At 46.8% G+C, this 6,993-nt stretch overlaps 1 pseudogene; it reads left to right on the forward strand.

Moving 5' to 3' along the window:
• The first annotated feature begins 4,994 nt into the window (after positions 1-4,994).
• LOC141692046 (NADH-ubiquinone oxidoreductase chain 4-like) lies at positions 4,995-6,784 on the forward strand (annotated as a pseudogene).
• Positions 6,785-6,993: the final 209 nt, after the last annotated feature.

Below are 6,993 nucleotides of genomic sequence, written 5' to 3' on the forward strand. Positions count from 1 at the left end.
CTCTCATTTAGGAGTGAAAAGGAACTTATGAGATGAACGTAATCTATATCTCTCCTTTCTTTGGTTAGGAACAATTCACAATAGCTTGCCTTAACGTCGAATAACATAGCGAGCGGCTACTAGCTTGCTGCGGCTCTTACTTATGAGCTTAGGTTCCATAGCTTTAGGAGCCTTCAACAAAAATAGAATAGCTTTGCTTAGCGGCGACTACTTTCTTTCTAGTAGCTGCTTCACTTTAGGAGCCATTTATTTGGTGTAGAACCACATAGCTTGCTCCGAAACTATTGCATTGATAAGCAGGGCTTACCGGTACAATAAAGCAGTCCATTTATTAATCCTTCGCAAATGTTGCTCTAAAACTCTTTTAGCTTGAGCGAGTGCAATTTATATCATACTTGCTCGCGCAAGTTATTTCTTGCGCTCGCTCTAGCAGCAAGGATAGTTCTGCAAGGTAATTGCGCGGGCCTTACTAGCTTTGCCTGCTTGGTTGTACAGCTAATAAAGCAAGGCTATTTTGCTATTCTACAGCTTGAAAATGGCTCCTAAAGTTATTGAATTGCTCTGCTCCTAAGCTACTAAGCTATCTAGGATCCGAAATTCTTTGATATTAAATACCTCCCTAAGCAAGATAGTTGCTCCTCTCCTAAAGTACTAGCACGAGCTAATAGCAAAAGCAAAGCTAGTAGCCAGCCGCTGCTATCTCTTCCTATATAGCATAGCTTCCAAATAGCCCAAAGCTGTTGTCCTATAGAGCTTCCACCCTCCCTACGCTAAATCAAAGGAGCTACTAGAACAGCTAAGGTAGTAGCCTTTGATTTAGCTCTAGCAGCTAGGAATTGAGCTTTCAAGCTTTGGTTTCATTTAGCTGTAGCTTCTTTTTTTATTTAAAGCCTGTATCAGCTTGGAGCACACTCGATTGAACTCACACAGGGAGCAGTCTTACCCAACAACGGTGTTACAGGACGTCGACATTGGCCAATGAGGAGATTCGGCGGCAAAGAGCTGCTCGAAAAGGGTCATGGTTGGCCCAGTACATCCTCTTGTGCCTCGCCCCTCTCTCTAAAGGGTCTTGGTGCCGAAGAAGGCTCGTGGCGCATGTGCGTGGATTAGGATTCTCGCGCCCTTAACAAGATCACAGTAAAGAATCGCTATCCTTTGCCAAGTGCCGAGGATAGATGTCTGATTCCCATTTGACTAGTTAAGGGAGCCCGTTACTTCACCAAGATAGACTTAAAGTCGGGATACCACCAAGTGCAAGTGGTGGAAGGCGTTGGAAGACCGCGTTAAAGACAAGGCAAGAGTTATATGAATGGGTCGTCATGCCATTCGGCCCTATTACGGTAAGGCCAACGCACCTGCAACCTTTATGCGGCTGATGAACGATGTTCTTAGGCCTTATTTAGATTGGATGAATTCGTCACGGTCTACGACGACGACATCTGGTTTATAGCAATACCTGGGAGGAGCATCTGAAACACGTAGAGGCTGTTCTAGAAGCTCTGCGTGAGCACCAGCTGAAAGCCCATACGGAGAAGAGCTTACTTATGAGCAAAAAGGGATGAGGGAGCTGGTATACTTGGGGCACATCATCGGCTCATCCGGAGTCAAGATAGATCCTGAGAAGACGAAGTCTGTCCGGGAATGGTCAACCCCCAAGTCGCTGGCGGAGGTAAGGAGTTTCCTCGGCATGACCAACTACCTCCGCACTAAAGATTCATAAAAAATGACTCCCGGTTGATCTTACTCGGGGCCCAGAAAAGAAAACAGACCTTTCCTTTCGAGATGGGGAGAGGATCCAGAGCGTGCGTTCCGGGCACTTAAGGAGAAAGTCTGCGAAGGGCCGGTTCTGGCCATGCCAGACGTTCAGAAGCCGTTCGAAATCAAGACGGACGCTTCTGCTCATGCTTTGGGAGCCGTGTTATGGCAAGACGACCGAGTGGTCGCGTACCACAGTGAGATGTTCAATACAGCCCTCTTAAACTTTCCCCATACGAGAAGCAGATGTCCAACGGCGACGGGGTGTGTGTGCTCTATGCAGCACGTCGAAGCCGTCCAACAGGAAGTTGGGGCTTTATCAGCCCAATACCTTCTTGGCCATGGGAAAAGCACCACCATAGATTTCGTAGGACGATTGCCCTATCTCTTAAAGGGGGGGAATAACGGAGTTTTTGTCGTAGTCGACCTTTCGGATTCAGTAAGATGGCCATTTTGTACCAGGTCGATGCGCTGGCCGAATTCTGCTTTTAAAATGTAGTGGTATAATGATGTCTTTCTAAAAAAGATGCTGCAATCTTCAATCATCGTTCATCGAGCGCTTTCTCTCATCTGCCTTCTATGTATGCCTTTGTGGTCGTTAACGGGAGCAAATGAAGAGGAGCACAGCACCCCCCGCACGAACAAACATAACTTCCCCGTAGGTCGTTATACCAATCAATCGATCGGGCCGGAATTTACAGAAACCTACGTTTGTCAATTGATCGTTAGCAATCGAAAGTGGAACTCAGTCCTGGGGAATTATAAAGATAGATGTGCCAGATCGAAACCTTCTTCATTATTGGAACAAGATCGCTTCACAAAGCTAGGAATTTCATCAAGAGCTGGAAGGTCCGTACCCATTAATTTGTGTTTGGAGACATCTTCTTCTCAAGACTTATTTTCCCTCCTCTCAGAGGTGGAATTCATCCTCAACTGGATCAGACCAATATGCTAAGCACAGCCAACTCTTGTTCTCTAAGAAAAAAAGGTGCTCAGACAAGGCACTCGCCGAGTGCTGATGCTCTCATGCTTTCAGGCGGCGGGATTTCGCTTCTTTCTATAAGTCTAAGAGCCGGAGACAAAACCCCGGCCGGCCGGCTAGTCTCTTTCTGGGCTGACCCTCCTGACTCATGATTGTCAAAGATCATGTCGAGTGCGAGCTGGGGTTGAAGGCCAAAGGTTATTGGTTTTGTAATGAATGGGATTAGACTTGGCCAGCGCGAGGAAAATCCTTCTAGCACTTGGAGCGACTCTGGATCTGGCATCAATAGCTGATCCTGTCTGATCAGAGCACCGGTTCCGGCATCGGGAGTGGATTCGATAAGAGTCATAGCGGAGTCGAGAACTAGCAGCTACTGTTGGAAGATGGAATTGTTTACTTCGCCAACTCTTCTTTCAGAACCTCGACCTAAAGTAAAGTAGCTATAAAAAGAAGTCGGGGAGACCTTTATCCTGTGTCGAAGGTTGGGTGTTAATTAAAATCACACTTTTTAATAATTCTATTTTTCGGATGAACATAAAAGAAAAGGGTAAGATTTCCAAAAGCTATTTACGTAGGAGAATAAGTCATCGCTTGCGGCTTCCCGCTTTCAATTAAAGGGGCAGGGCATCTTTCTGTTGCCGGTTAGGTTAACCTCAAAAGTTCAATAGGATAAGCTGCTAGCTCTAGCCGAACTTTCGGGTATATATAAGTCCGACGAAAGACAACCCGCTTCTCAAAGGCGAGGTTCTGAAAGAAAGCAAGCGGTGCACTTAAATCTAAATAGGGTGGTATGGGTGAGAAAGATAAAGCGAAGATCTAGACAAAAGACCTACTCGACGGGAATTAGCCAATGTGTGCTCCTAAAGTTAGAAAACGTCCCGGCAAGGGCTGTCAGAATTCATCCCATAAGGTAAATTGCCCTTTCTCTTGTGCCTGCATTCGCTATTCCTATTCCGCGAAAGCTTTTATGCCTAGCCCCAAAAAACCCAAACGAAAGGGTGTGGAGAAGAATAGGGAGCCCGAGGCGCCCCCTTTAAAAAGGGCGGAAATCCAGGAGCTTGCTGCCCAAAACCGGACCGCTCATAAACTAAAGGGGCTGCTGGAGACCCGGTGGAGCGGGTTCTCTCAAAAGATTCCTACCCTCGAGAGTCTAAAGCGGGCTGTCGCGGAACTGGGCTACAACCCGAGAGCCATATTTGATTCTCTCGAGCCCAGCAGCGAGGGGAAGTGTTCAAGAATTTTCCTTTTCAATTTTCATAAAAATTCTTGAATTGCGCAAGTAGTAATAATAGTCTCAATTGATCTTCTAAGAGATCGACGCGAAACCTAATCCACCTACCCGCTCATCAATCACGGTGTTCAGCTTACTTGCACGGATAGACCCCTATTGTCTTGGAATTAGGCGCCCATCTTTTGACTGTTGTCAGCTAATCTCTTCAATGTTCGATTCTACTCTATGTTAGAACATTTCTGTGAATGCTATTCTGATCTAAGCGGTCCTATTCTGTGTCCCGTGCTAGGAAGCATTACTCCTCTTTTCATTCCAAATTCAAGAATACGACCGATACGATTGATTGGTCTGTGTGCCTCTCTTATTACTTTTTTGTATCCCCTTGTTCTTCGGATACAATTCGATCCTTCTACGGCCAAATCTCAATTTGTGGAAAGCCTTCGATGGCTTCCTTATGAAAACATTCATTTTTATTTGGGTATAGACGGTATCTCTTTATTCTTCGTGATATTGACCACATTTCTGATCCCTATTTGCATTTCGGTGGGTTGGTCTGGTATGAGAAGTTATGGGAAAGAGTATATTACAGCATCTCTAATTCGTGAATTTCTAATGATCGCCGTGTTCCGCATGCTGGATCCTCTACTATTCTATGTTTTTCCCGAAAGCGTGCCAATCCCGATGTTGTGCGGAGCTGAGCATCTTCTATTCGCTGGGATAAAGCTTTTCCTCTGCAGGGGCCTTGTGCAGTAAACCCCCTACGGGCGGTCGTCCGTCGTCGTAAAGTAGTCCCCGCGAAGCTTTCGGGAAGAGGGGTAGTCTTGTGTGTAAGCATAGCATTTCTGGTCGAACCCGCCCAACCCAACTAAGACGAACCGAACCTGACAGACACATCTTTTTCCTTTTGGGAGGGTACTCCGAGTAGTGGGTACCTCGTAGGACCTCGGCCCGCCTACTCGGGTCTTGTATGGATATGCAGGAAGGGGTGCTCCTAGGTGTGTGTAGGGGTTGTGTTTGTTCGCGAGAATGGGTTCCTCGTTAAGTAAGTTTGGGGGGTGTGGACACACTTGCGCGAATTCGGGTAACGGCTACAAGGGATAAATCGAAAGGAAACTGTACCCGACCAGGGATGGACGTAAACTCGTAAGCTGCCGAGGGTAGGGATAATCGTCCAGGTCTTATTGTGAAAGAAAAAAGCCGCCCCGCCACAGCAGGCGGGTTGCTTCCTCTGTCGTCGCCGGGGAGCTCTTGGCGAGGGGGGACCTTAGGAGAAGTTGCTAAAACAAAGGGGGGGATCGACCCGTTCAGTAAGAATTCCGAAGAAAGACTGTTGGCAGCAGGCGGAGACATTTCTTTGGCCCCTTCTAAAGGAAATGCGGGCAGGGTAGAGCTCGGCAGAGGGTTCGAGAATAGGGTAGGGCCCTGTCCTTAAGATTCAGATAATAAAGGACTTCCAAACCTTTATGCATGCACCTCCGTACAAGTGCTGCGTACAAGTTTCGGCCAGAATGGTTGGGAAAGATCAAACCCATTTGAACCGCTCACATCACAGTAGTAGTAGCGGTTCGAATGGTTTTCAGTATGTCTCCAGACAGGGCCCCCGCTAGTCCGGCTAGCTAGTGAGCGGTTCTTTCGGGCGGGAAGCAAGCCGGGCCCTACGGGCGGGCATCTCCCGCAACGCAAGCAGCATTGTTCGCCACCACCCAAGAAGCAAAGGATTCGAGAATCCAGGCTGAAAATACATGCATAGATAGTGGTCTAATGACAAGGCCGACGACGGAAGCTCGGGACGGAGCCGTATGATGCGAAAGTCTCACGTACGGTTCCCTGAGAAGGGAGTGGCTACCTACTGGAGCTTCGACCAACCACCACCGGTCAATTCCGCTTTGGGGCCGCCCCTTACTCTACCATTATTATAGGGGTATGGGGTTCGAGACAAAGAAAGATCAAGGCAGCATATCAGTTTTTCCTTTATACTTTACTTGGATCTGTTTTTATGCTATTAGCTATTCTGTTGATTCTTCTCCAAACAGGAACCACCGATTTACAAATATCATTAACCACAGAATTTAGTGAGCGGCGCCAAATCTTTCTATGGATTGCTTCTTTCGCCTCTTTCGCCGTCAAAGTGCCTATGGTACCAGTTCATATTTGGTCACCCGAAGCTCATGTAGAGGCACCTACGGCAGGATCCGTCATCTTGGCAGGAATTCCTTTAAAATTGGGAACCTACGGGTTTTTAAGATTTTCAATACCCATGTTTCCCGAAGCAACACTTTGTTCCACTCCTTTCATTTACACTTCAAGCGCGATTGCTATAATATATACTTCCTCGACCACTTTAAGACAGATCGATCTTAAGAAGATCATTGCTTACTCCCCAGTAGCTCATATGAATCTGGTGACTATTGGTATGTTTAGTCGGGCGGCGGCCGTTAGGTCACCTATTTTTAGTTATGGACACACAAGGCCAAAACATGTGTGCCGGACGTGCGACCCATCAACCTACTAGCAATGGGGGAGAAAACATAGCATGTCGCAACAAAAGCTTGATTCAAGGCGTCAGCAAAACACTGCCGTCTGTTCCAAAAACAAAAGCTCCTTAGCGCCCCGGGACGGGAGTGGGGGACGGCCCTACGCGCAGGCAACAGCAGCACCGGCTCTACGAAGTCAGAATCGAATCTTTCTGTTGGCTTTCCCAATTCCATTCGTGAATGATAATTCAAGGGCGTGAAGCGAGCGCTTCTAGCTGCTTCGCCTGCTTCTTATTAAGGCGGCTATGTTGGCGTGGCGGAAATGAACGAAAAGCGAGACGAACGTGCTATTTTAAAATGGATTGATAGATATCCTTATTTTTTTTAATAGATCGAAAGATATAGAGAGGAAATCTATCAAGAATAAGAGGAAATCCCCTATTTATATCTTTATATCTATTGATGAGACAACTTTCTATTATTGATCCATCCCATCAGAAAGAAATCAATATGTATCTGATGGAGTCTACATCCTACGTAGAGCGCCCAAG

The sequence above is a fragment of the Apium graveolens genome, chromosome 2, assembly GCF_009905375.1.
Source record: "Apium graveolens cultivar Ventura chromosome 2, ASM990537v1, whole genome shotgun sequence".
Lineage (NCBI taxonomy): Eukaryota > Viridiplantae > Streptophyta > Magnoliopsida > Apiales > Apiaceae > Apium > Apium graveolens.